Source organism: Panthera onca, chromosome B1 (assembly GCF_046562875.1).
Source record: "Panthera onca isolate mPanOnc1 chromosome B1, mPanOnc1 haplotype 2, whole genome shotgun sequence".
In the NCBI taxonomy this organism is placed as follows: Eukaryota; Metazoa; Chordata; class Mammalia; order Carnivora; family Felidae; genus Panthera; species Panthera onca.
This window is the reverse complement of record NC_138342.1, coordinates 172,945,729-172,969,925: the sequence shown is the minus strand read 5'-3', so window position 1 is coordinate 172,969,925 and position 24,197 is coordinate 172,945,729. Positions and strand designations below refer to the sequence as shown.

Genomic DNA, 24,197 nt, shown 5'->3' with positions numbered 1-24,197 from the left:
CACAAAAAAGGGAATTAATATTACCCTCAGGAAAGCGACAAGATTCAAACAGTCAAGGAAAAAGAACATTATAGAAAGAGAATATCATCCTGGATGCTGCTTATGTCGCATACGGTGTTTTCTGTTTCATTGACTTTTTCTATTAAGTGTGATTAACATAGTGTTTAGATTATTATAGCTCCAGAATAAAATTTAGTTTCTGGCATTTTAAGTCCAACTTTGTTGTTCTTTTCTTCCCTCCAGAGTTTCTTAGTTATTTTTACTTAATCAAATTATTTCACTGTTAACTCCAACAGAAACTGCAATAAATGAGTATAGTGGGCCTTTGAACAACATAGGTTTGAATGGCACAGAGTGGATTACATGTGGATTTTTTTTTTTTTTCCTTGTGAAAAGCTTTATTGTTTCCATTGGATCCATGGCTTGGGAGAGGTCTCCAGGGTGGTTAAAAAGCTGCCTAGTGGCTTCAGGGAGAGGCTCAAGCAGTGGCCCTGGCACCAGGGGGATGCTGGAGAGGTCCCTCAAAGACGGCTGGGCTTCTGAGGCTCCTAAGTGTGCTGGAGGGTGAGCCTTTCGAAGAGATGCTCGTCCAGCCCAACCTGGGGGCCAGCCTGAGGCATTAGCCAGGTGGCCGCCATGTTCTCGATGAGTTTCGCCTCCTCGCCCAGGAAGCGGTTCTCCAGGAAGCTGCAGAGATGAGGGTCTGAGTGGGCAGAATCCGAGCACACAGATCCAAAAGGGCCTGCTTCCGATTCTTCTCCGGGACCACGCAGCTTCCATGGCGTCCAGGCATTACCCCACTCACCTCTGAATGTCCTAGAAACGGGCACAGCCCTGGGCTGGTTTTGCGTCTTCCAGAGATACTGGGTGTCCTCGTATTACTCCTCAGCCAATTCTGGGAAGAAGTGGTCCGTGCCCTCCAGGGCCAGATCTTCATGGTCAAAATAGAAACCCAGAGAGAGGTAGGTGTCGAAGGCCTGCAGATGCATATTGCCCCGGTGGTTGATGGCAAACTCCACGTCGATGGAGCAATTCTGATGAACCTGGGAGTTCGTGGTGGATCGGCAATAAGGAGCTAAGCTCGAAAGGTGGTGTGGGCTGGTCCCGGAGGCAGAGGATGGGGGAAAAGATGGCTGTAAAGGTTGTGACTGGAAAAGAAGTTGGAGAGTGGTTGGAGGCCAAAAGAAGGGGTGTCCCTGGGTCTGTTCTGTCCAAGCACTTTTGAAGCAAAAGACAGATCTGGGGGACCATCAAGCACACTGCCTATACAAGGATTTTTTTACAATGCAGTCCTGTAAATGTAATGTCTCTTCCTTACGATTTCCTTAATAACATTTTCTTTTTCTCTGCTTCCCTTTGTTGTAAGAATACGGTATATAAAACATGTAACATACAAATACGTGTTAATTGACTGTTTATATGTTATCAGTCAACAGGAGGCTACTAGTAGTTAAATTTTGGAGAAGTCAAAAGTTATGTGGGGCTTTTTGATTGTGTGGGGGAGTCAGCTCCCCTAACCCCTGAGTTGTTCAAGGGTCAGCTGTACTTTATTTTATTATTTTTTTAAGTTTCCAAAAAAAATTAAAAATAATTTTTTTTAATGTTTATTTATTTTTGAGAGAGACAGAGACAGAATGCAAGTGGGTTGGGGCAGAGAGAGAGGGAGGCACAGAATCCGAAGCAGGCTCTAGGCTCCGAGCTGTCAGCACAGAGCCCGACGCGGGGCTCGAAATCATTAGCCGTGAGACCATGACCTGAGCCGAAGATGGACGTTCACCGGATGGAGCCACCCAGGTGCCCCTACAATTTTTTTTTTTTTTTTTAATTTTGAGAGAGAGATAGAGAGTGAGTGGGGGAGGGGCAGAGAGAAGGAGACAGAATCCCAAGCAGGTTCCCGGATGTCAGCACAGAGCCTGATGCCAGGCTCGAACTCAAAAATTGTGAGGTCATGACCTGAGCTGAAATCAAGAGTCGGGACACTCAACCAACTGAACCACCCAGGTGCCCCAGGTCAATCATACTTTAATCTGGGTCTAACTGATACCCTCACCTTTTGTTGTAGGTCAAGTTCCCTGGGGAACAGACTCTAAGAGGAAGATTCGCATGTAGTAGGTTTATTAAGAAGTACCCTTGGGATCAAAACCTCCATGGGCATGAAGGAGGTGGGAGCAGGCAGGACAAGTGGTTGAACCATAATGGTGTCATGGACAGGGCCTCAGCTGACCCCAGGGGAGTTCTGGGACTAGGATGGAACGTCCTAGTTGTCCCCAATTGCGGCAAGGGGACCAGGCCTTTGTAAAACTCCCTCCCCCGCCCACGGACTCGTCACCTGAGAACAACCCGGGAGAGAAGGTGGCTGTCTTCAGAGAAGGGAGGTTCCCGGGGAACAAGCAGGTAGGAGTCATCAGCAGCCAACACTCTCTGCAGCTAAAAGAATGAGTGTCTGGGTTCCGAGGTGGGAGATCTGGATGGCACATGAGCACAGTGTCCACCTCAACAAAATGGGAAGAGACTGTGGCTTCTCATGTGTTCAAATCTTTTTTTCCAAAGATTTTCAAAGATTCAAATCATCACAAAGACTTACAAATCTTTTTTTTTTTTTTTTTCCTACGTGCCCACCGCACTGTGTGTTAAATTTATTACAGGTTATTTTGTATTTTGTGTTGGAATGTTGACGAAGAACTTTTCCCGTAGTATTTTCTAGCTGGTTATTCCTGGTATGTAAAAACAATGCGCATGGCTTCCACTGTTTACTTATTATGTTTTTTCAGCTTTCTTAAGGCATAATTGACATACAATAAACACATATTTGAAGTGTATACTTAGATGAGTTTTGACATATGTATTCATTTATAAAAACATCATCACACCCAGAAGCTTCCTTATGTCCCTTTGTCAGCCATGCCTCCCCGGTGCCAGCTCCTGGCCCAAGACAACCACTCGCTCATCTGCTTTCTGGCACTATAGATTAATTTACATTTTTGAATATTTCTTATTAATGGAATCATAGACTACGCATCCCTTTTTGCTTGTCTTCTCACGTAATTATGTGGAAATTCATCCACATTGTTTTGTGTATCAATAATTCGTTTCTTCTCATTGCTGTGTAGCGTTCTATCATCTGGATGGACCGCAATCTATTTATCCCCTTACCAGCCGATGGACCTTTGCTTGTTTCCAGTTTGGACCAATTATAAATAAAGCTGCTGTGAACATCTGTGTACAAGAAGTCTTTGTGTGGACATACGATTTCTTTTCTCTTGGGTAAATGTTTACAAGTGGAGTGGCTGGGTCATACAGGAGGTATGTGTTTAACTTTTTTTTTTTTTTTTTTTTTTAGCAAACTGTTTTCCAAACTCTTTTCAAAATGATCATTCGTTTTATATTCCGAACAGCAGCGAAGTTCCAGTTCGTCCATATCCTTTGCCAGTACTCAGTGTGGTCAGAGTTTGTAATGACCAACAAGGCTGAGTATCTTTTCATGTGCTCATTGGTTTTGCTTCTACAGATCTCACTCAACTCCAATTATTTCTAAAAGACATTGATTTGCCTGGGTTTTCTAGGTGCATAAATAAATCATGTGTAAGCTCTGATATTTTTCTCCTTTCAGGGATTCTGTCTTAGTTCTGTTTATCGTTGAGAACTTAAATAACAGTGGTGTCTTTGGGAAACCTGGGTGGCTGAGTCAGTTAGGCGTCTGACTCTTGGTTTCAGCTCATGGTTCCTGAGTTTGAGCCCCACATTGGACTATGAGCAGACAGCGCAGAGCCTGCTCGGGATTCTCTCTCCCCCTCTCTCTGCCCTTCCCTACCTGTGTGCATGCATTCATGTGGGTCCGTGCTGTCTCTCTCTCAAAAGAAAGAAAATTAAAAAATTGTGGTATTTTTGTCTTTTTCCTTATAACATAGTCAATTTCATGTCAAGTGATAATATTGGCTTTAGAATATTTAATTCTTTAAATATACTTATTTCTGGGTCGCCTGGGTGGCTTGGTCGGTTAAGCGTCCGACTTCGGCTCAGGTCATGATCTCACGGTCCGTAAGTTCAAGCCCCTCGTCGGGCTCTGTGCTGACAGCTCAGAGCCTGGAGCCTGTTTCAGATTCTGTGTCTCCCTCTCTCTCTGCCCCTCCCCTGTTCATGCTCTGTCTCTCTCTGTCTCAAAAATAAATAAAAATGTTAAAAATATATATATATACTTATTTGCATCCAAATTTGCCAAGATTTTTGTTAAGAAATTTACCTTTAAACTTTAAATTACATATTTATCACAATTTTAAAATAATTATGTTTCTCCTTTTTCCTTTTTATACGCAAAAATGGAAACAAACACTATATACTAGTTTCTAATGTTTTTGTGGGCATAGCCTTTTTTATGATGAGCATATTAAATGCATCTTTCCATGCCTTTAATATCATTCTGGAACATTACAATTAAAGGCTGCATAGTATTTTGTTTTATAGGGGTGCTATAATTTAGTTAACCAGTCTTCTGTCGTAAGACATGTAGGTTATTTATACTTTCTCTTTTGCTATTATAAATTTTGTTGAGATAAATATTGTCGTAAATGAAATCTTGGTGTCCATGTACACCTATTAAGCTAAATTTTGTAGATTTGTAAGGCTAGGTCAGAGTCTGAATATTTTTAAGGCCATAATATTTACTGTCAAATTTCTCTCAAGAAAGTTGATAGCTATTTATAGTTTCCCAGAATTAGAATCTGTTCTTACAATTTCATGGCCGACCAGCACTACCTCGTGTGCTATGAATGTTTGCCTCGTGATTTTCATTTGTCTTTGATAACATTGATCATTTTATTTATTTATTTATTTATTATTATTATTATTATTATTAATGTTTATTTTTGAGAGAGACAAACAGACAGACGGAGAGTGAGCGGGCGGAAGGGCAGAGAGAGGGAGACACAGAATCTGAACCAGGCTCCAGGCTCCGAGCTGTCAGCACAGAGCCCAACGTGGGGCTCGAAACCACAAACTGAGATCATGACCTGAGCCGAAGTCAGACGCTCAACCAGCTGAGCCACCCAGGCACCCCAACATTGATCATTTTAAATGCATATTTTACTTTTTGTTTTCCATTTTAGTGCTTTGCTTTCTTTCTGCTTTGTTATATGTACAGTTGACCCTCATTACCTGTGCATTTCGTATTTGCAAACTCATCTACTAACTACATTGATTTGTAACCTCCAAGTCCACATGCATGGGATTTTTGCAGTCATATGCAGACACGCACAGCACAGTGAAAAACTTGAGTGGTCTGATGTACATACAAGGGTCTTTGTGTGGTCTATATAGTGTCATGGTTTGATATTGTTGGGCCTCTTGGTGGAGATTTCACTGTCGGAATGACCCCCAAGCATAGTGAGTGCTCTCTGGTGTTCCTAAGTACAGGAAGGTACGATGTGCCTCACTGAGAAAATACTGTGTCAGATAAGCTTTGTTCAGGTTACGGTGCTAGTGACTGTGAGTTCAATGTTCATGAATCAACAATATATATTTAAAAGGTCTCTTTAAACAGAAACGAATAAAGTAAGGTTTTGTGTTGATCCATCGATGAGATGTTGTGAGCAGAAGCGCGCAGGAACCTAACCCTATATTTTCCCTAGGAGCAATGGCTCGGTAGTTTCTATTTCAGTGTTTTTTGATGACTTGAAATACATAAAGACTGCAGATAATGAGAATCAACTGTTTTCTATGGGTTTTCCCTCAGTGATTTAGAAGGTCTGCCATCAGCTCTGAGTGCTTATTCCCCAGAATCACTTGCCATCAGGGGTCCAGTTTAGATTCTACTGGCGAAAAGTAGTCACGTGGGATTAGGAAGATAGAAGACAGGGAGAAGACATCTCTTCCTCCACCACCAGCGGCCGACAGTCACGTGGGCATCCTGGATTCTGGGTGACACGGAGCCTGGAGCAGCTTCATGGTGAGATCTTCCATGGTGCCTGCTTTGATGCTTCAGTGGGCCGAGATCATGAAGAAATCATCATTCCCCGACAGCCCACCGCAATGTTCCTGACCCCTGCTTCCCAAAACCTCCCAACAATTCTGTGAGCACCAGTTGTGCGTCGTCTTCTTTATTTGAAATACTAGCCTAGTGTTTGTTTTCTTGGCTGAAGACTGACTCATACAGTTTTGACACGGGAAGAGGTGTGGCCTCTCTCTAAGGGAAGAAGGAAGCACAGATATTGGATGATTGGACTGCGGGTATTCATCAGAATCCAAGTCCTCCTCTTCATCATAAGCATATAGCTAAGCAACATGTCTTGCTTTCCTTACACCTAGCTGGGCCTTGTGAACTCTTCCCCACCTTCTCCCTAACACAGGGATTATGCCGTGAGCAAGAAATAAGGTTTACTGTGATGCATCACTGATATTGTGGGACTCTGTGCTTTAGCAGTTTGCCTACCTTCATACAAATGGCGTTTTATTTTACTTTTTTTGAGTTTATTTATTTATTTTGAGGGACAGAAAGAGCATGCACATGCAACCAGGGGAAGGACAGAGAGAAAGGGAGCGAGAGAGAATCCCAAGCAGGCTCCATGATGTCAGCGTAGAGCCTGACGCAGGACTCAAACTCATAAAACCTGAGATCATGACCTGAGCCAAAATCGAGAGTTGGCTACTTAACCGACAGAGCCACCTAGGCCCCCCACAAATGGTCTTTTAAAAGTGTACTATTTCTGGGGCGCCTGGGTGGCTTAGTCGGTTAAGCGGCCAACTTCAGCTCAGGTCATGATCTCATGGTTCGTGAGTTCGAGCCCCGTGTCGGGCTCTGTGCTGACAGCTCAGAGCCTGGAACCTGCTTCGGATTCTGTGTCTCCCTCTCTCTCTGCCCCTTCCCTGCTCACGCTCTGTCTCTCGACAATAAATAAATGTTTTAAAAAAAGATACATTTAAAGTTGTACTAGTTCCTACTTTTTATATTTCTAAAAATATCCTTGTCCCACAGTTCTATTATCAGCAATGATAAGAATGAAACAGTATTTATAAATTCCTTAGTAAGATGAAAATCTTACCCTGTTTTTGCTTCCATTTATTTTTACTCCTATCTCAGTCGGTAGAATCTGAAATTACACTGAGGTTATAATTAATTTTTCTTGACATTTGCATTCTATCTTGTAATCATATTTCCAATAATTATTTAGGCTTCATTCAACATGTAACAGATCTTGATGCTCATCCTTTTACAACATGAACTAGCCTTTGTTGAATTTTTTTTTTTTGCTGTATGTCTTGGTTTCTGTAAAAAGCCTTCTGGAACTTGTCTTAGGAAAGACATAGAAGCTATGCCTTCAGAGTCTTTGAACAGCTGAGGCTGCTTCTTTGTTGTTTTTATACAGGACTTGACTGAGTCCGTAATCCTGATTAGCTAGCTACCTTAATCCCTCAAAACTCTAATAGTTGACATATCTCCTTTTGGCATTTAATATGGTTTTATGGGAGACGATTGAAGTTAGGCGGGTTTTCTTCCTTTTTAGGTTACCATTCCCTCCCCCGCAAATGCTCTTAAGGTTGTTTTCCTGTAATCTTGATATTTACAGATACTATCACGTGTATCTATGGGTTGGTTTCTTGTCATTAACCCTGCTTGGTACTCAGTGAGTCCCTTTGAAATGACGAAACTTCTGCCAGATGCAGGGCTAAGTGCTCTCTGTGTATTACCCTGTGACAACAGCAGGGGTGACAGCTATTATCCCTCCCAATTTACAGATGATGAAATTGAGGTTCAAGGGTTCATAGAAGATCAGCAACAGAGTTGAGAAAGGAACTTAAGTCTACTTCACTATAGAGTCTGAGCTTTTAGTCACTCTACCATGCAGTTTTTTTCAAAGGAAAGAGCTCTTTTACTGTATAATTTCTACAATTTTGTTTTTGTTTCCTTGGTTCCTGATTCTCCTTCAGAGACAAGACAATTGCCCGTATGGCAGGTCTCTCTTGTGTAGCTCTTATATATGCTAGTTTTTATTTTATCGTAGAGTTTTATATTATCATGCTTTTATATTATAAAAACTTTTATATGATAGAAGAGTTGGGCAAACTTAAAACTCTTTATATTTGGATTATGTTTTCCTGCAGTTTTGCACCTGTTCTTTTCTGATACTAATGCATTTAATTTTTTTTAATTGGATTTTTCGCTTTTCATTTTCCCTGCCTCATCAGTCTCCTTTTCCGTGGCAGTGGGACAGACTGTTTGTGGTAGGTCTGGTGGGTAAGTGGTGGCGGTTGTGGAGCTCCTGTTTCACACCGTTACTGAGGATTGGGGCCGTGCCCGCCACATACAGAAGAAGAATACTAGGACCCTAAGCATCACAGAATGTCGCTCCCTTCAGCGATGGCTCAGCCAAGATAGGCCCACACAGGCTCAGAACAGTCCGTAATGGCTCCGCGGCAAAGCCCCTGCAGCGGATAACAGGGTGATACCGTGACCTCTGAGACGTTGAGTTCCTGCCACATAAGTCCTGGCCCCACCCTGGGGACTCCCGTTTCTAGTAAGTCACTCTTCCTTCCTCCGCAGGACACATGCCTAGCTGGCCACAGGATGCTGTTGAGCTATCAGATGAAGTTAACTGAAGTTGGAGAAGTGCAACTCCCACCTCTGCTTCCTTCTGTCTTTATCAGCAACATTGTTATCCGTGAGGAAGGAGGACACGTCCCAGTCTAGAATGGAATTAACACCTCCCTTTCCCTCTCTTCTTTCATTCTCTGTTTCATTCCCTCTCTCACCTGCTAGATGCTTATTGGCTTTAACCATTCTTTATTAGCCTTGCATATGGCAGTTGTGTTGACGGTGAAGAGGAAGGCACCAAGGCCCTTGCTCCAGACGTAAGAACCCCTGGTCTGATATCGGCAGTTGCCGTGTGGACAGCAACACCACCGTCTTTTGTTTGCCTTTCCAGATCCAGTCTCCATCCTTTCCCAACCTGCTCCTTGTCCTGGGATCCTGACCCATATGGTCTACATCAGCGGTGGGCTGAAGCCTGCAAGAGCTGATTATGTACATCTCTTCCTAACTCCATGCTTGGTGACCATAATAGGAATATTTACACCTTGGAAATCGGCAAACACTACAAACAGGCATATACACACCTATCTCAGGCTTGTTGTTAAATATTTATTTACCAGCACAGCACTGGGGCTGTGTCAGTATATCAAAGGACGCCCACTGCCCTCTGGCGTCCTGTTGGGTTTGCCCATCAGGAGGGCCCTGAGGGTTGGAAGGGCAGGAAGGAGAGTATGGTTAGAATATCCATTGTCCTGGCTCCGTCCCTAACAGGTTCCCACAGATTGGCTGCCTCCCTCTACAAACACTTCAGCTACTGTCAGGCACACTCTCTATGTGTCCATCCTTTCTAGAAACCAGACCCTCCTTTCCCTCCCCTCTTCAGGCCTGTGTTGTGCTCTGACTGGATGGGGGCCGGTGGTGCAGGTGATGAAAGAATTCACCCAAGGCAGAACAAAGGAGATAGAAACGTATTGAATCCAGTGCAAGGGAGTAGTGGGCAGGGCAACAAAGGAGAGACTGCTACTGGGCGGTGGTGAGGGGCTATATTTATAGGGTGGAGTGAGGAAGTACGGAATTTTCCCTTTTATGGTAACTGTGCCTGGTTGTAAGTATCCCATTGGTTAGTTAGGGCCTATGGCTATTTCGAGGTGAGTCATTTAATGAGCCTGTTTGCATTCAGCCCAGTGGTCACTGTGGGACCTTTTGTCAAGTTTCCATTGCTCAAGCCTATTGGTCTTAAAGCAGCATCTACTAGGCCTAGGAGTGGTAATGGCTCCCCAAACTCTACCTATACCAGTAGTCCCTTCATGAGGCTCTTGTCTAACAATGAATTTGAGTGTGTGCCACTTGGTTCCTTCCACGACCCTGACCGACACAAAACCTAATCCCATTCAGTCACGTAGGATTCTTACTAGTTTCCTGAGTACCTTTCCTTGGTCTTGCTTGTTTCCAACACCAGTGGTTTTCCAATTCTTTGTAGGCTGTCTTAGGACGTTTTCCTCAAATGAAATCTTACCTGAAAACTCAACGTATACATTAGATAAAGTAAAGACTCTTGAGTGGGGTAGGAGCTAAAGGGTACCTGCTCCCCATCCCCCACCCCTCACCCTTCTCAGTCATCGCGGATATACATCACGGCAACCTCCAAGGCCCCGAGAAGCACGATTTTAATACCATATTCCTAGAAGACAGAGACCACGACTTGTACTTTCCAGGGCACCTGGAGAGATGTGGGTAAACGACAGCCATATTTTCAAGCTACCGTTTAGAAAGTACTTGCTTGACGCCAGGCTCTAGTCTAAGTGCTCTCCATTGGTTTGTTCACTTAATCCTCCCAGCAACCCCAGTGAGGTGCGCGTCTCCATCACTTACATTGTATGAACGAGGCATCTGAAGCACAGGGTGGTTTAATTAAACTCACTTAGGGGCGCCTGGCTAGTCTAGCTAGACAGTTTAGCTGTCCCCTAAATAGGCTCTGGGTGATCAAACGAGGTGCATGCGAGCTCAGGTGTTAGAAAAACGTCACAGCCTCAGAACCCAACTGAGGAATCCTCACTGCCCTGTGGATTTCCTTGGTGGCTTCCCACAACCTCCATCCCTGACAGCTTAGCTCCAGGTAGACAGTCCCTGATGCAGAACAATAGTGGGGCTGCTCTGGAAATGTGGCCGATGAGGAATTTGAGGGGCGCCTGGGTGGCTCAGTCGGTTGAGCGTCCAGCTCCGGCTCAGGTCATGATCTCACAGTTTGTGGGTTCGAGCCCCGCGTCGGGCTCTGTGCTGGCAGCTTAGAGCCTGGAGCCTGCTTCGAATTCTGTGTCTCCCTCTCTCTCTGCCCCTCCCCCGCTCATGCTCTGTCTCTCTCTCTCTCTCTCTCCTTCAAAACTAAATAAAAACATTAAAAAAAAAAAACCAACCCAGAAAACAAAATCATGTCGGTAATGTATTTGCTTCTTTATTAGCACACGAAATTACTAGGTCTAGCAGTGAGCCTAACACCTATAATTTTAAAGTAGTGATGATAAGCCTAAATGGTATTTTGAAATATCTGCAGCAACTCTAATGTGCAATGAAAACACTGGTGATAGAATTACAGATACTGCTCATACTACTCTGGTTTTATCCATTTATTTCTGGCCCACGTTCATAAGGGAAGGACATACTAGATCTCAGAGAGAGAACAATGACAATAAAGATGTGACTGTGTTTTCCGCCCAAGCTTACATGCCCCACGCTGGTTATTAAGCTCTCGTCTCTCAGTTCCTCATCCACCTGCCAGAGTGAGGTCGGTGATGCTGGAGCTCAGCACACCACGTTTCGCCCTGACAGCCGGCCCCCTGCTACACGGGCATTGGCCAAGGAGCAAACGAGAGGGAGACTGGAAGGCCGGAGGTGGGAGAGTGTGGTTCGGGTTTGCTCCTTGTCTCTGTCAGCGTCATCCAACAACAGCATTCCTACCCAGCAGAAGCAGGTGACTCCAGCAGCGGTCGTTCCAGCTTCCAGGTGTTTCCAGACTCTCAGAATCAGCCTCAGGGTCTCCCCTCGGGGATACCGCCCGCGGACACTCTCCTCTTGCCTACCAAAAAATGCACCAACAGCCGAGTGGCTTCAAACCACAGAGATTCATTCCCTCACAGTTCTGGGGGGCCACAAGTCCGCAGGGACCCGTGCTCCCTCCGATACCCGATTCATCTGTTCCTCACATTACATTCTCTCTGTTAAAACAGCTGGCATGGTTTTATTTTCCTGACCAGGCCCTGGCTGGCCTAGACCCCTGAATGTTCAGTGTGGTCCCCAGATGAAGAAGGTCTGATGTCTTAAGTGAGCATCTGGTAATTATTTCGACAGAGAACCAGGGATTATAAGTAAGGATTTATAGCTCACAAAACTTGGTAAGGCTCCTGAAGTTTTTGCACTTTTTTCCCCTGTTTTACACGTCTCCGTAATTGTTACTGTGTTCTTGTAAGCGATGCTTAAGGATGGAATGGACCCACGCGTCTGTCTGCAGAGGCAGTGAGAAAGGAGGGGGCCGGTAGGAGGTGCAGCCAGTCACCATTTGGAAGACCCCATAACAATGTAAAAAAGTGCTTATGACTTGATTTTAAGGGATACAAAGAATACCTTATACACCGCTACGATTTCAGCTCCCTTAGATGGGGGTCAACCTAGGGGCAGAGAGGGGGGTGGCCCTAAAGGGAAAGCACAAAGTGGTTGGGCCCCTGGGTCCGGGGCAGGGCGGAAAACAAATGGCCGCTGGGCCCGAGAACGAGCTCTGGGACTCCCACGGGGGAAGAAAGCTTTGGTTGCTTTTTTACCCACGAATCCTGCTTCTAGGAAGCTCTCCTAGGGAAATCATCCAAAAGAAGTAACGTCTAACCCCCTGACTCCTCCCAGCCTGCGGTTGGACGTGAGTCCATTAGCGTTGATGTCCGTAGTCCTTGGATTCCTGGCCCCATGCATGACTGGATGACCACAAGCCCCGGCCTCAGAGTCCGGCACTCGGCTCGTAGAGTCCCCTGCAAGCGTCTCACACGTGCCAAGGACCAGATCCACTTCCGTTCTCCTCCAGCCGGCTTGCGGAAGTTCTCAGCCCGTGAGCCATGAGCGGGTGACACTGCTTCTGCCCCGGCTGCTTCGCCCACAGGAAAAAGCTGCACCATCAGGGCCGTTTTTCAGGGCACACCAAGCTCTGCTGATATCCTCGCCTCCCTGACTTACAGCCGCTGTGTTTTTCCTACCTGAACCAGGAAGGGACGGGGCCTTGCCCCAAGTCTCATAAAGCTTTCACCCAAAAGGCGCTTTCTGTTCCTGCCTGTTCGCCCCGTCTCTGGAAAGGACCAGGCCCAGTGCCTCTGGCCAGCTGTGGAACAAACACCACCTCTTCCCTTTTTGTCTCCCCATCTTCTCCCCCCTCCCACCCCCCCCCCCCCCCCCCGCCCCGGGAAGCCCGAACAAGCCCCACTCCCCGTGGCGTGTCATGTCATACAGAGAGTTGCCTGAAAAATTGCACCACCCGTTCTTCAAACTTCCAGCAGGCGTCTGCACTCTGAGGACTGTACTAGCCTGTCCGTCATAACGTTAGGTGCGATCGTGAAAAGCTGAGGCAACCTGAAAGAGCCCTGGTAGAGAGGTGCTTGGTAAATGATACGCTATCACCTCCCGTCAGAGAGATGGAGCCAGCCGCCATTTTGAAAGTCTCCATCGCAACCTAAAAAAGTGCTTGTGACTTAATTTGAAGGGATAAAAACCATACCTGACACACTACTATGATTTCAGCTGCCTAGAAAATGGCATATGCCCTTTCAATGAGGAGAAAAGAAACCTGGACAAATGAAAACCGGTCCAACCTGGAGTGTTGATAGTGTGGGTGCATTTCCCCCCTCTGCTTGGCATTCCTTTCTCTATAATGTCATTTATTTAAGAAAAAATAACGGCCGTTATATATAAAAAGAAAAGTATGAAAATGCCTGAGCCTGCTTTGAGATCTTCTCTGCACCCAACTTCAGGTGCATCTGAGCTCCGGGAGGGGGCTTGGCCTTACTTACCAGACAGGTGGGCTTGACTGGGAGCACTTCCAGCCTGAAAGTCTACAGGTAGTTCAAAGGCCCTTCGTGTCTGTAGTGGCAATACGCAATCTGGAGAAGAGTAACACCTAAATATGGAGTGTTGGGGACCAATCGGAACATGGGCATTCTGATGACAGCCTCCTTCAAAAATGCCTCAGTCACCCTGCAACTTGGGGTCTGGAAGAGAAAGCAGTTTGGGGGACTGTGAAGGGATGAGAGCTCTTTTGTTGGCGCTGAGACCTCTTTGTTGTGTGAGTTTACTGTTCCTTTTGCATCAGCTGGGGAACCTTTCGATCCACACTCAGGTTGCCACAGCCTCGCCCCGTGAGGATGTGAATCGGTTTCCCCATTTGGGTTTGCCGTCACATCTGGGTTTTCTGTTTGCCTGCTCCTTTGGATTCCTGACTCACTCTAGACTCCCCACCTCCCCCCCCCCCACCCCGTGCCCCCTGCTCTATGCATTGCTTTCTGTGGCAAAGCTGGTAATTCTGTTCCTGTGGCCCAAGACACCGAGACCATGGGGGAGAGGGTGGGAGCCACACTGGCCTGACTTTGGGAACACCCAATCTCGCCCGCCTGGAGCCTAATTCCTGAACTCCTGGCCTCTGACTCCATGTATATACATATATGACTCCCCATCATTTCATTGTGCTTGGCTTGGCATTTTTGGCTCAGCTGTCTTGCCCTGTTTGGCTCTCTGTGCCTGCCTCTGAAGTCTGTATCCCCTACCTTTTATAATGACCCCTTGGCTGCAAATACTGCACTGTAGTGTAGGTCTGGGCCCTCCCCAGCTGGGCTCTCCATCACCCTCCTGGCCTAGGGATCCTGACGGGATCCACGGGCAGGGATGAGGCCGTCTGTTGCCCCCTTGGTGAAACAGGAGACATAATACCTGCTCTGTGAGTCGTACTGAAATTCTATAGCCTTACACTGGTTCATGGGTGTGAAGTTGTTTAAATACTTGGCAAGTACAGAATCTTGCTACTTTTTAAAGGAACTGCTAAGATACTTTGGACACCGTGCTTCTAAGAAGAAAGATTTTTTTTTTTTTTTTTTTTTTTTTTTTCCCCAGAGACTCGCGGCAGAGGAAATGCATCTCTTGCTGAGGGCAGGGGCTTGGAAGGAGAGGACCTGGAGCTCCAGACCTGGTTCTGCCTCATTCCAGGTATGTGACTCAGGCCTCACATTTCCTCATCTATAGAATGGGAATAACAACAATATCTGCCTGACAAGGTTGTTCGGAGCACAGATGAGGTGCCGTGAAAGTGTTTCAAAAAGGCAGTTGCCTTAATTATTAGTGCTGCGGACCCAATCATTGTATTAATTACAATGGAGCGTGGGCGAGGGTTAAAAGGACAGAGAGGATTCGGCCCTGCCCACAGAGATCTTAGGCACAGGAAAAAAAAAAAAAAAAAGACTGTGCTGGCTTGTGCAGGGAAGGGGTTAAAGTTAAGGGTTGACATCAAAGAGCCCCTCTCTGGAGGAACAGACATCAGGTGGGCCCCTACCCCGACGTGGGGACCTCCGTGCCGCTCCCGTGCCTGAGATCCTGAGTCTCGGAGAAGAACTCTGCAGGCAAACACGCAGGCTTGAAGTCTAAGAAGCCGGCTCCACCTGCGGGGGCCAGCCAACCGCGATCGTTCTGGAAGGAGGATCTCCTGGGAGAAGCATCCTGGGAGAAGTCACCGCTTCCCGGCTCTACGCCCTTGACCGCACGCCTCGCGCGCGCCGCGGGGCAGAGCTCGGTGCCCCTGCACCAGCCAGACACTGGGGGCGGGGGGCCGCGGGAGGGGAGGGCGCGGGCGGGGCAGCCCCCTTGCCAGCTGACGTCCCCGCGAACCGCAGGGAGGCGGGAAGGCGCTGGCAGCAGCCGGGCCTGGAAGTCGGCCCGCCGAGACCAGAACGGGCAGACGTCGCTCTGTGGGGCAGGAATCTCTGGGACAGCGCCCCTGCCTTGTTTCAGTGACTCCAGTGCCCGAGCTCCTCGCAACCGCCCGAACTTGTTTTCTCACCTGTAATAAATAGGTTGTTAAAACGCCATGAAAAATACAGTAAAGAACTTGCTAATTATGCAATAAATAGTAGCTGTTGTTGCCCTCGTCACCGTCAGTCGCGCGGCTGTATCATCTGCGAAGGCTGAGTCAGCCCTGCCCGTCGCTGCGCCAACCCACAGGACCTTGGCGTGTCCGAGGCTCTCTAGCGCCACCGTCTGGCAGGGGACTGCAATAGCCTCGCCGCCCGGGAAACCTGGGGCCTGGGCGCCAGGGATGGGGACCGGAGGTGGGGGGCTTTCCTGTCACAGCTCTGGCCTGCTCCCCCCCCAACCCCCTGCCCGCCCCTCTCTCCCCATGCTACGCTTGGATCCATCCAAGAACTGGATTTCTGCCGGTTTTCCTTGCGCAGCGCGAGGACTGCAGGCACTCGCTGGGCCCCAAACTAGACAACTTGCCTACCTGGCTGTCACTTCCTGCATCTCAGGGATGTCCCCTCCCGGGGGCCATTGCAACGCGGTGGGGGCATTTCTGTGGCACATTAGCGAGCCCTACTGGCCTTTAGTAGGGTTGGCCGGTGATTCTAGACACCCTGGAAAGCGTGGGGCAGGTCTTGCGCAACAGAGAATTCTCTTGCAGGGCTTTCAGATGTCTTGTAGGACATTCATGTAAGTGAAAGGTCATTTATTATTAATTATCTGAGCTACGATCGAACTCCATTTTGTGTATAAACAAAGCCTTCTTCCTGCAAGACTTTTTAAAGGTATTTTATTATTGGGGTAAGAATGCACAACATAAAATTTGCCATTTTAACGATTTAAAAAAATTTTTTTTTTACGTTTATTTATTTTTGAGACAGAGACAGAGCATGAACGGGGGAGGGGCAGAGAGAGAGGGAGACACAGAATCGGAAGCAGGCTCCAGGCCCCGAGCCATCAGCCCAGAGCCCGACGCGGGGCTCGCACTCACGGACCGCGAGATCGTGACCTGAGCTGAAGTCGGACGCCCAACCGACTGAGCCACCCAGGCGCCCCCCATTTTAACGATTTTTAAGACCACGGTTCCATGACATTAAGTACATTCACGGTGTTGTTACCACTGTCACTCCTATCTATTTCCAAAACTTTTTCATTACCCCAGAGTTTGTACCCATTAAGCAATGGGCTCCCCAACTCCCTCAGCCCTTTGTAACCTCAAATCTACTTTTTGTCTCTCTACATTTGCCTATTGTAGGTACCCCATGTAAGTGGAATCATATGGTATCTATCCTTTGCTGCATCAAAAACTTGACCAAGAGTTGCTCCTCATATTGGAAAATTGCCATCACCAGTGACAAAGCCATGCGTGGTATTTGAATCATCAGTAAAATGGACACGTGTCAGCCTGCTACATGGCTGCAAGCATCTGTCACTTTAATGTTGCCTAATATAATAATGTCCCCATCTTCACATATTGAAATACTTATTATCTTATTATATTTTACATTCCTTTTTATTCCCAAGTTAAAGTATTATTTAAACAAATTTTTTTAACATTTATTTATTTTTGAGAGACAGAGCATGAGCAGGGGAGGGGTAGAGAGAGAGGGAGACACAGAATCCGAAGCAGGCTCCAGGCTCCGAGCTGTCAGCACAGAGCCCAGTGCGGGGCTCAGACTCACGAATCTCGAGATCGTGACCTGAGCCGAAGTTGGACGCTTAACAGAATGAGCCACCCAGGCGTCCCATTTTTTAAAAGAATTATATAATGGTAGTTTAAGTAAGGTCTTAATTTCAGTTTAGGTTAGTAAAGGGGGCATTATAAAATATTTATTATTAAAAAAGGGCATTGGGCCCAGCAGGGCTGAGAATCAGGGATTTCTTTCAGTCCCGCAGGCACTAGACCGCAGATGACCAGGTGTGAGGGAACGTATCTCTGGAAGCCAAGTTCCCTGGAGCAACCCTGGGCACTCCCAGTGCTTACAACCTCCCGTGACCAGTCCACGCCCAAACAGGAAGTCCTCACTGAACCCGTTGTCTCTTTGGTCACCACTACTGACTCCCGTGGTCTGGCCAGTGCAGCCATGCAGGGAATTTTGTTCCTGGCTTCAATGTTGGCCGTGGCAATCACCACGATTTTTAGATTTAATGATGGGCACGGCACGGGCATCCAAAGCCATTGCGATCAGACTATATCTAGGCAGGCCCCTAAAAGTAAAGCTGTGTTTTCTGCATTCAACAAAATGATCGGCTCCAGTGTAGGTCCCCGGCCTCTCCTGAGTGAGAATTTGGGGCCCCGCTATACTCACATCCTTGTTTCAGGCTGACCTCCATCAGGAGGTCCAATATTCAGATATTGGATTTCTTTAAAATAAAAAGGCCAGACATAGTATAGGTACTGTCTCCTAACCAACTGCCCCTTTAATATTCACTTCCTTAGGGGTGCCTGGGTGGCTCAGTCGGTTGAGCTGAGCGTCTGACTTTGGCTCAGGTCATGATCTTGCGGTCTGTGAGTTTGAGCCCAGCGTCGAGCTCTGTGCTGACAGCTGGGAGCCTGCTGCGGATTCTGTGGCTCTCTCTCTGCCCCTCCCCCACTCACGCTCTGTCTCTCTCTCTCAAAAATGTATAAACATTAAAAATTTTTTTAAAAAAATATTCACTTCCTTAGATCAGCCCCAAAGTCTTTCTTGAGGGTGCATAATGCCACAAGACTTTAAATGGACGAAAGCATGTTGCTATAATCAATTATAGAATATATAAATTTTGTGTGTGTGTGTGTGTGTGTGTGTGTGTGTGTGTGTGTGTGTGTAGGCTTGGAGTTTGCCTGCTGTTGTGCTGAGAGGAGAATACAATGTGATACCTGAGTGATATTACATCTCCCCCCCTACTCTGGTATCCCTTCGCTCACATGCTTTCTGGCTCTTTGCTTCAAGCTGGTGCCACACAGCTGAATGAGATCCTTAGCCTCAAGGAGTTTGAAGGCTTCCTGGAGAGACTGACCGACTGGCAAACAAAACACAGATGCGGTGTGATGGATGTTTCCTCAGAAGAGGGAGGGAGCACTCATGCTGACTTGAAAAAAAGGAGGTCTGGGCAGGCTACTCAGTGTAGGGAGCATAGGGTAATTTACACACAGAAACACACCCACACCTGTCAATCTACCCAGTTCTTTAACAAATACTCAGTGGAAATCCCTGCGAAAGCTTTGTGTCCCGAAACATGAAAAAGACAGTTTGAGGCCAAGAGATGTCAAGGGCTGAGCACCTACTGTGAATAGATCTAAGCCAATTTGGTTGCTTGCAATTGTGAGGCCTTTTTGGTAGAGATCAGCAGCCTCAAAAGTCGCAGCTAAGTGAGGGCTATGGGGGTCCTGCCTTTAATCTTGCCGTCAGGTGGTCTGTGCCCAGCAAAACATGTATCCGACTGCTTTCTGCAACACAGGTCAGTGTTCATTAGCAAGGAGCGCAGAGTCATGGAATCTATTTAGCTTGTAAATTTGACGAAGTTGCTGCTCTCTGTCCCTTCCTACATTGCAACAAGAACTTTAATGAAGTTTATGGATTGGAATGCTATTTGGGTGACATGTTTCAATCAATATTCTAGCTGGATGAGGATAGAGATACTCGACAGGGTACAGGCTTCCGGGGTGGCCAAATTCTTCCCTCCTGTTCATGCAAAGGTGAAGGTGCCTATCCAGTATATATAATCAATCTATGTATCTTTTTTCTTTTCTTTTCTTTTCTTTTTTTTTTTTTTTTTGCGAGAGAGGGCTCAAGTGATGGAGAGGCAGAGAGAGAGGGAGAGAGAATCCCAGGAGGGGCAGAGGAAGAGAGACAGAGAGGGAGAAGGTAGAGGAGGAGGAGGAGAGAGAGAGAGAGAGAGAGAGGGAAATAGGGTTTACCTGAAACAGGGCTCATGTTCAGCCAAAGCAGGGCACAAGGTCCCTCGATGTGGGACTCGAACTCAGGAGCCCTGAGATCATGACCCAAGCTGAAGTCAGATGCTTAACGGCTGAGCCACCCAGGTGCCCCCAATCTACGTATCTTGAATAGGACATACTTCATCAGTTAAAATTAATTTCTAACATCACTATGCTAGTTAACAAGCCCTCTAGTGCAGAGGGAAATTAAAAAAAAAAAAAAAAAAGTTGGTTGTAGCTGCCCGGGTGCACTGGCTGCTGATTCTTGCACATGGTAAATGACCACAACTGGAGGGTGTATTCATGACTCAGGGTGCTTCAAGCGTTAACTCACTGCCTCTAAGATGTAGAATAAAACCAACTCATATGTACACACATATATATTACATTTTTCATGATAAAATATTATAAAGTAAGTGGAAGAGCTCTCAAACCATAAAACAGCCTGGTTAAACTCCTGAAGAGTATCTGCCCAGAGGAGAACTAAGTTGTGATGTGCCCACGAGAAATGAGCTCTACCCCTCTGTAGTTGACAGAGAGATGACATATTTGATGTAATAGGTAAACACCGGTGAATGTGGGTACATATGGATACATTGATTCTTTTTACCTCTTTAAAAATAATTTTAAAAAATGTTTATTTCTGAGAGAGAGAGAGAGTGCAAGTAAGGGAAAGGCAGAGAGAGAGGGAGACAGAGGATCCGAAGCTGGCTCTGTGCTGATAGCAGAGAGCCTGATGTGGGGCTCAGACTCACGAACCCAGAGATCATGACCTTGGACGCTTAAACAACTGAGCCGCCCAGGCACCCTGATTTTTTTTTTTACCTTTTTATTTAAAAGTAATTATAGGGGTGCCTGGGTGGGTCAGTCGGTTAAACGTCTGACTCTTGGTCTTGGCTGAGGTCATGATCTCACAGTTTGTGGGTTCGAGCCCCGCGTCGGACTCTGTGACATCAGTGCAGGACCTGCTTGGGATTCTGTCTCTCCTTCTCTCTGTCCCTCCCCTGCTTGTGCGCGCATGTGCTCTTTTTCTCTCTCTCTTTCAAAACAAACAAACAAACAAACCTTGAAAATAATTATAGATTCACAGTGAGTGGCAAAGATAGTATGGAGAAGTATCTTCACCCAGTTTCCTCCCTTGGTTTCATTTTTTTAAGTTAATTATTTTTATTTTATTTTTTATTAAAACATTTTTTTAATGTTTATTTATTTTTGAGAGGGAGATAGAGTGCAAGAGACAGAGAGGGAGACACAGAATCCGAAGCAGGCTCCAGGCTCCGAGCTGTCAGCACAGAGCCCGACGAGGGGCTTGAACTCACGAACTGTGAGATCATGACCTGAACTGAAGTTGGATGCTTAACCAATTGAGCCACCCGGGCACCCTTATTTATTTATTTTTAAAGTTGTATTTATTGAAGTAATCTCTACACCCCATGTGGGGCTTGAACTCACGACCTCGAGGTCAAGAGTCACACACTCCTCCAACTGAGCCAGCCAGGTGCCCCTGAAGTTGATTATTTTTTAAATTTTTCTTTGAGATCAAATACACATAACATAAATTTTGGCCATATGTAAGGGTATAGCTCAGTAGTGCTAAGTACATTCCCATAGTTGTACAGCCAATCACCACAGCTCTTCTCATCTTGCAAAACTGAAACTCTGTATCCATTAAAAAACAATTTCCCTACATCCCTACCCCCAGCCCCTGGCCACCACCATTCTACTTTCTGATTTTATGAATTTGACTTCCCTAGGTTGCCTCCTGTGAGTGAAATAATATGGTATTTGTCTTTGCGTGACTCCAATGGTTATATCTTTTTTCTTTTTAATGTTTATTTATTTTTGAGACAGAGAGAGACAGAGCATGAATGGGGGAGGGTCAGAGAGAGAGGGAGACACAGAATCCGAAGCAGGCTCCAGGCTCTGAGCTGTCAGCACGGAGCCCGACGCGGGGCTCGAACTCATGGACCGTGAGATCATGACCTGAGCCGAAGTCGGAAACTCAACCGACTGAGCCACCCAGGCGCCCTCCAATGGTTACATCTTATATGGGGATAGTACAATATGAAAATGAGGAACTTGATTTTGGTACAATGGGTTTATATCATTGTGGGCCATTTTATTACACGTGTTGATTCCCATAAACACTCTCAGAATCAAGATCTAGAACGTTTCCACCACCACCATAAAGGAATAACATGGAAACCACGTTATCTCCCTTTCTGCTCCTTGGTCGTCATTCCCTCCTTACCATCCCTAGCCTTTGGCATCCAGCAACGTCTTCTATCTATACAATTTTGTCATGTTGAGGATGTTATATACAGTAGCATATGCAGAGGTTTTTTGTTTGTTTGTTTCTCTCACACTGTAATTATAATATCCAAGCTAATGTTCTGGCTTGTGGAACACGTTCAGGTTGTTTTAAAGTTTATTTATTCTGAGAGAGACAGAGAGAGAGAGAGAGAGAGAGAGAGCACAGGAGAGGCAGAGAGAGGGAGAGAGAAACCCAAGCAGGCTCTGCACGGTCAGTGCAGAGCCTGACTTGGGGCTCGAACTCATGAACCGTGAGATCATGACCTGAGCCGAAACCAAGAGTGAGTTGCTTAACCTGCTGAGCCACCCAGGCACCCCCCACCCCCACCCCCACCGCCCTGCTAACTTTTTTTTTTTTAAACAAGTTCAGTTGTTTTTAAGGCTGCTTCTGGTTCATAATAATATACCCACGCCATTAACAGAGCAGAAGTCTGCCTCTTATATTCCATATGATATGCCTGCAGCCATACACCCAATTCATCTCTCTGGCGTTGCCTTGCTCTTTAAATGTAAACTTAAAAACACCAAAGAGGTTCAGAGTCCCGTTACCAACCCTGCTGGTCTTTAAAAAAAAGAGTCTTGCCTGCTCTGATGTTCACAGGTGCGAGGCTTTGGACAAGTCTCGGGAGCTAGAGCCTCACAAAGACTCTCTCCTTGACCAAACCTTAGCCAGACTCTTCTGAGCCCTTTTCTCCTCCAGGCCTCAACCTCGGCCCTGGACTTGAACAAACACTAATGTAGTTTTTAACAGCTCAAGGCCACACCTTTAGGATGACCCTAGCCTCCTTTAAAATCTGAGAAAAATTAAAGCATGAGAAAACTCAAGACTGCCCCCCCCCCCCCCCCCGTTTACTCTTCCAGTCAATGCCTGAAGATAGGGCTCCAATTCCCAGCATCTGTGGGAGGGGCTAAGTGCCAGTTCGCAAACCCAGGTACCAACCTCCTCGCTGCTTTTTGTAACTTTTTATTTCCCTGGCTCTACCGAGCCCCTCCCTACCCGCTGCTCGATCCCCTCATTCTCCCTTTAAAACACCTAATAACCTCGGTGCAAATAAAGATTCACTTAAGCTCTGTTCCTGCTGAACTTTTTTCCCTACTGCAGTCATATCATTTTACTGATGAAAATCTGTCCTTACCTCTTCCGTCTAGCTTTGTTTATCCTGACAGTATAGAGATTGCTCAGCTTGCCCACCTCTTTTCAAGCACCATTTCTTTAAGCCAGAATCAGTGAGGGCAGCACAAAGTGTCAGGCAGAACTTGGTCCCCTGTCCGTCATATGATATGTTGCAAAAATGATCCGCAGTAGGAGTCGTCTCTAAAACCTGCCTAAATCCCCTCGCAAGGCTTTATGAGAAACTATTCAATCAGAAGAGAGGCTGGTGTGGGTTTTAAAAAACATGACGTTCCCTCCCCCAAATAATTCAGCCATAATTTTGGCTGCCATTTAAAAAAAATTTTTTTTAATGTTTATTTCTTTTTGAGGTGGGGGGGGGCGGGCGCGAGAAAGGGAGACACAGAATCGGAAGCAGGCTTTAGGCTCCGAGCTGTCAGGATAGAACCTGACAGGGGGCTCCAAGTCCCGGACGGCGAGACCATGACCTGAACCGAAGTTGGATGCTGCAACCGACTGAGCCACCCAGGCGCCCCTTGGCTGCCATTTTGAAAATGGGGTCAGCTGTAGTATTAGTCAGTCCTGGGAGATTTCTACATCTTGGGAGGTAACAAGGGTATAGAATTTAGGCAAGATAGGGCTAAACGATTCTGGAGGGAACAAGCGTGATCCTGACCCTTTCTGCCATGGGTGACTACAGTGGTTCTAAAACGGGGCATCAGATTCATCTTGGGGGGGTTGGTTAGAAACTCTTGGGTTCTTCAGATTCTGATTCCGTAGGGCTGGTGAGGCCTGACTGCTTGCTTATAGTTAACGGTCTGATGGCCATCTCCCTTCTTTCCAAGATGATCTTTTTGGGAAAAAAGTTTTGGGCCTCGCCACAGGTGCTTTCTGGGCGGCTCTCAGCTAAACTGTGGGAAGCTCCGCTTTGCTTCTGATCACCCTCCCTCACCTCCTGGCTGGCAGTGGAGTGTGGACATGGGCAGGATGCTCTTGGCTGTCAGGCCTCTAAATCTGCAGGGTTTTTTTTACTGCAAGGAAATAGAGGTTTACTCCTAGAACACAAACAGCTCTGCCTTGAATGTTAGACATCTCTGTGTATTCTTTGGCCCGCTGACATGGCCTGAGTTGTGTCCCTCCAAAAAAGATATGCTGGAATCCTCGCCTTTTTAGAATGTGAAGTAATCGGTTAAAGTAGGTCATTAGGGTGGACCCTTAATCTAATATGACTGGTATAAGAAGAGGACATTTGGAGCCAGGTACGCACGGGGAGAACGCCCTGGGAGCATGGAGACGGCCAT

The 24,197-nt window shown here is 46.5% G+C and overlaps 1 pseudogene; it reads right to left on the bottom strand.

Annotated features, from left to right (window-relative positions):
* Window positions 1–548: 548 nt before the first annotated feature.
* On the bottom strand, window positions 549–2,194 carry LOC144616060 (ferritin light chain pseudogene; annotated as a pseudogene).
* Between the last annotated feature and the right edge of the window lie 22,003 nt (window positions 2,195–24,197).